We start from the raw sequence: 6,000 nt of genomic DNA, 5'->3' as shown, positions 1-6,000 counted from the left end.
TCGTATGGCTTTAAATTCTATTATAACTGGAAGAAAACGCCATCTGAAATTAAGACCTTGTCCTTGAGAACCCCCCTCCCCCTCCTTCCAAACTCCGGTCCCAATTCATTCAAATTTCATGTTCAAGGCAGAAATAAATTAAATGCCCTCGAGATCGATGACGCGTTTTTCTCTTCTTTTTATCGCATATTCCCCTTTTTGGGCACGGCTTGACGAAATCAAATTTGCGTTCCAATTTTCCACACACCTAAGCCAAGCGGACCTGTACACGTATCACGTCTTCGACCTAGCATCGAATAACGCTTCATTCGCAGGTTTACCCCGGTGTGTCGATCCAGTCGACGGATTCGCGCAAATCCATTTAGCCGCGCCATGGTGAACACACGGCGTCGCGATTTGTTTGTTTTTCCGGCATTCGGCCATTAAAGTCATTCGGGGGGTGCTGCTGCTGCGGTTCCGGGGAATTGGCCGGGCCATGGTGGTGGAGAGTGGAGGCGGAATATCCGTAAAACAAACACAGCAAAGCGGGAACGTGCTCATAGCTGCGATGCTGCTATTCCGCTGTGCGACTATTCCACTCGGTGCACACGTCAGCGGTCGAGGAGCTGAGAATAGAACTCGGCCGGGAAGAAAACGGAAGCGTTCGCTAACCGCAAACGTTAAGAAGCAGCCGCAGTCTAGAAATAATAGTAAACCATGGCCGCCATCGTCGTCGTCGTCGTCGTTGCATTGGTAGTATTGGTGATGGCAAAATGGAGGCGAAAAAGAAAGAAAAAGCCAGAATCAGTGCCACGGTCGGCTAGGTTTCTTCTTCCATCGTAGCGTAGGGAGGGGGCCAGTAAGTGATGATCCGGAGTCCGGTTCGGTGGTGGGAAAGATGATGCCCCATCTATGGTCCACCTCCCACGAAAGAGAACGCAAGTGAAAAGCATCCCACCAAGACCGGTAAAAACCGGAGTCGTTGGCAGGAAGGGGTTAAAGGAAAGAACAGGAAAAAGGGAAACAAACCATTCCGAGCGAATGAACGTACGAACGAACACCACCGCTTAACACAGATACCCGTACGGCATCGAGTAATCGTGATGCCAAAAATAAACCGATCGTGATGTTGTGTTCTCGTCTTCCACGGCGCGATCTCGCGATCGTTTGGTTCGTTCTTGGTGCGCGATCAGCAGCGTGGCCAGCCAGCCAGAGTGAAGGAGGAGGAGCAGGAGGAGGAACTGCTCCCATTCCATGGCGGCTCCACCGCTACCGCTCTAGAACTCTAACTCTAGTCGTTTTGCGTATGTACGGCCACTGATCACGCATCTGCTGCTATCCAAACCAGTGACCACTCAGTAGAAAGCGAGCGTTTTTTTGTTGTTGTTGCTTTTCTTCACCTCTTCTGAGAAGTGTTTATGACCAACAATTTGGCACGCATGCAACCAGAACTAAGTGCAAGCCTCAGCAGTCTCTGCCTGGTCACTACTGCATCCAGAGGACAAACACGTTTGGCCAACAACGAAAACATCTGTCAGCGAACATCTGTGGAGCACAGAATGATCCCGAAAAGTTCGCTGTTTAATTGTCGCTTTTGTTTGACTCTTTCGAAACATGGAACAGGATCCTCGAAATGGATGGTGAAGGTTTGCACGAATCCTCATCCAAGGATAACCGCTTGCTTTTTTAAACATTATCAGGTTATCGACACTTTCGAGAGCAGAGTAGAATGTTGAGCCGAAAAGGGAAGTCGCTTTCGTCAATTACCCAGTCAGATGGCCGTTGGGATATGTTAGGATGGTTGATCGCTTCTAACGATAGATTTGCAAAACTTCCATTCGCTCGGATCTTTGCGAAAATATACCATATGGAAACAATCTGTACTCTTGAATTCTGCTCTATCTGCTATGTGTGACACAGATCTCTTAAATGGTTTTCTGAAGTCAGATAATGTAGCAGACCGTGGCTTACAGCTTTAATTTTATATCGCGACCGGCAGACCATGCAAAAGAAAAATCCTAATTAATAAATAGATAGATAGAGAATAGAGAATAGAAAGATAGATAGAATAGATGGATAAATATGAAAATATAATTGAGATAATAAATATACATGCAGATCTTTGGTTTTTTAAACTTAAATGGTGTGTTAATGGTGGCAACCTGACAGGGGCCTTTATATTGAGTATTTATCGTCGCATGCTCTTATACTTTTAAATCTTTAATAGTTTCATTACATGTATTTATGCTATAATCTTCCGCCGATCCACTCCAGGTGTGTGTTGAATGATTGATATCGAACCTTCGCTAAATCCTCACACTAACCAACGTACAACGTCGGGGATTCGAGCCAGTATACTGTATATATATATTACGTAGGTTCGGTCCACCTTTGCTGCTTATGTTGGAAACGTTAAAGATGATCGCGAATCCCACCAGCCTCCGCTTGGATCGTGGGTTTGAATTGAATGAACGTACGTAGAGCTGTTGCCGTTCACGTCAGCCAAACAGCAATTTTGGCAACCTAGCGCGAACGGGTGGTGTGAGTACCTCAATATGAAGATGAGAAGCATGAGAATGAAAGTCGGTTAGTTTGTGCAAGAAGTCATCGTGAGGATAAATCGGGAACGGAAGACGATCATGTATGTAGATGCCGCGCACATGTTCATCGGTTTTAAAGTCAAGCCCAGCAGCAAACAAAGCAGTCGTCGACTAACGTGAGGCTTACTGAGATCAAGAATGATGTACAGCCGCAACAATGAAGAAGAAGAGGACGAAGAAAATTTCTCCTTCTTTTTACTTGCTTACGGAACTGCTCGGCCAGCAGCCACCGTTGGGTACCGTTCGATGCTGGCCGCCGACCAGACCGCCGCGCAACGTGAACCTGATGATGACGATGATGCTGCGATGCAGACCAGTGCCCTCGGTTAGGCAGATGGTGGTATAAATAAACATTGCCAGAGTGCCATGTTCGCAACTAACACCACTAACTGCGCTTCGGAACGTTGGCATTCGAAATACAGTGGATCGGGCATCGATGCTCGGTTCGAATGCTGCAGCATCCGTGTTGTTACTGTCAGTAGTAACCAGCTTCGGTGATACCCGACGGTGATTGTGGTTAAGAAGAATGGAACAAATTCGTTTCAGTCCTGAGCGATTCTTTACACATGTTGCGCTGCTTGCTACTTTGTAAAAAAAAAAAAAAACTGCGAAGAAATGACGGAGGCATCATGCCAGTCGTCGTTGAGATTACCCACTCCATGCAATGGACGAAAATGATTCCTTTGACCGTTAATTTTGTATTCCCTTTTTTATGGCAAGGACCACAGAATTTCGCTTTTTTATGTTGTCGCTGTCGCTGCTGTTTATGTGTTTATGCTGTCGCTGTAGACCAGGATGGAGCCTGGACCTTTCTCTTTAGTGCCCCAAACGAAACGCCACCAGTGCGTGCACGAGCCGACGATGCAAACCGGTTTGACCTGCTGTTGGCCAGTAGCAGTTGGGGGAAAAGAAACTTTCCAACATCTACAAAGCAACCGATGTGGGAGGTAGGTCATGTTGCACAGAATCGAAGGCAGAAGTTGCAGAACCGCAACTATGGCAGTTGAACTGTTATTTTTCGCAGCGAACAATTTGCCCTGCGTCGAGAGCACTCATCTTAAACTTAAGTGATAATAATGTAGTTTGAAAGAAACACTCAATTTCTAATCTCTCTTTTCTCCTTTTGTAAGATTTGTACCTCGGTTAAATTCGTAAGGCTTCACTCCCTTCATTCGTCGATCTTTTATTACTATTCGTGCATCTATTTCGAGTCATAATCCGGTGCTTCTTTCTGCGTTCCTCTGCGCATTATCCACCGACCACGACTGACGTCACAGAAATTCCTAACGTACGCAGGCCACAACAAATGGTGTTAGCTACGAAACTCCCTGGGTTACAGGGTCAAAGCAAAATTTTCCCAAACCTTCTGGGGTTTGGGTGCCACACTACGGCAGTCAAAACAAACCTCGAACGCAACACGCTGCACGGGTTGGAGGGCGGTTGGACGGTTGAGCGAATGGCGGCTGTTTCCGGTTCAGCGATTTTTGCATTCGTTGCTGCACCACACAGGGCAACGGTTCCATCCTATCCCATTCCACATGCCTGACATTGAACTTTAAGCAAACTGCGTGCTCCCTATGCTCGGCTATGCCCCCTCCAAATGTGCAATACCCTTCCTTGCGTGCCAGTTGCACGAAGTGGCAATACAGTGCTACTACTCCAGCAGCAGCAGCAGCAGCAGCAAAGAGCTGGCAGAAACCACTAGCAACTCATCACCAACAACATTGGGTATTCCCTACATTTTAGGGTGTTCATCGTTGCTGCAGCCGGAAGGCAAGCCCCATGCGCGTATGTCATCATCACCATCATCATCATCATCATCACCATCATCAGCATTATCCTCCTCCATCGTCACCAATACCAGTGTCGGTGCAGAATGCAAAAACAAACACTAGATACACGTACACTGGCCGGTCGGTCGGCCCCGGAAGCATGCCGAGCAAATGGCATGCATGAGGAATGAGTGATGAAGACTGCAGCACCAGCCAGCCAGCCAGCCAGCCAGTTAGCCAGCAGAAACATACGATTCATTCCGTATTTTGCCGTGTCAACGGCAGATACGGTGTGGAACTCCGGTTGGTCACGCGCGATAGAACCAGGACCACCGGAGGAAAACCAAGATGAGAAAAACGAAAATCAGTCGCTTACGCTTCGCGTGGTCGCGTCTCGTTGGTTTGCCTGAAAACGTCGTAACGTCCCGGTTCCATCGGCAAACCACATCTCTGCATTCGTAACGGTACCTACCATACGACCATGCCCACGTCCTCGGTCTCTCTCTGTCTCTCGCTCTCTCTCTCTCCTTGTGGTCGTAAATGCAGCTGGTAATTGCATTTGCATGACGTGCGCCCGGGTGGCGACGTGACGTTTTGCCGAGACGCTGACAACGATCATGAACCACGCGTCGAGGGGCCCCACGGGGAACACGGTCGTACCACTCTCGTCCGGTCAGCGGCGTAGTCGCAGGTTCGTCACGTCGTCGTCGTCACGTTTCGGACGCTGATTGTACTATTTTTTCCCGCTCCTACCACGCCTTTTCCTTTTCGTTGTTTTATCGCACATCGTCTCGTCTGGTGGTAGTTGTTGGTGGACGCGCCGTAAGATGTGGTAACTGCGAGGCGGTGCAAGTGTATGCTCCCGGTGGCCTCACCCTGTCCGGTAGATGTCGATCGCGACTGAGATGGGTTTGTGATTTGGATTCGCGACATTTGTCCTAGTATTACTTAAGTATTTAACTTCAAGAGCTGTTGTTAAAATAGACCTTTTTGTTGAATGTTGACGTATTGTAAACGAGCTGTTTGATCAACATTTTTTACAACAAACATAAGTTGCGGGCATGAGTAACGCGATTTACTTCCACTGCAGCCATGTTTTTTATTCGATCATCTTAAAAAAAGTATCCATCACGGTTTAAGGTAAAATTTACAACAACAGTGGTGCAGTTTTTGTAACATAATTTAATAAGTATTTGAAACGACGCCTTGAGATGAATGTAGAAATGCAGCACGTTTTACTTGCGCACAGAATGCCCACCAACTGGGTGGTCTATAAGCATAATTGCATACATAATATGGTAGCGAGAAATATATTTTCATGTATTTACTTTTCTAACTTCTCAACGATTTATACGGCAGCAAGACAAGCAGCAGCTTAGCTTTTTCTTAAATTATTAAACAAACGACCAATGGATTTTTAATGCTTTTTTGTTTAAAGAAAGCTGTATATCCAACGCATAGGGAAAGGATAAAAAAAGAAGTAGAGTAATTTATTTTTTTACAGGCGACAGAATTGAAGCTGAATCAAATCGACAAAAAATGGTTGCTTCATATTAAAACTCCGGTGCCTCAATATCGTGTGTGTAGCGGATTCAGAACCGTCGAACGCAATATGCTTAGCGGTTGCTGCGGAAGATGGAGGTTGTAGC

This window comes from Anopheles darlingi, chromosome 2 (assembly GCF_943734745.1).
Source record: "Anopheles darlingi chromosome 2, idAnoDarlMG_H_01, whole genome shotgun sequence".
NCBI lineage: Eukaryota > Metazoa > Arthropoda > Insecta > Diptera > Culicidae > Anopheles > Anopheles darlingi.
The sequence above is the reverse complement of the archived record's forward strand: the minus strand, read 5'-3'. Positions refer to the sequence as shown.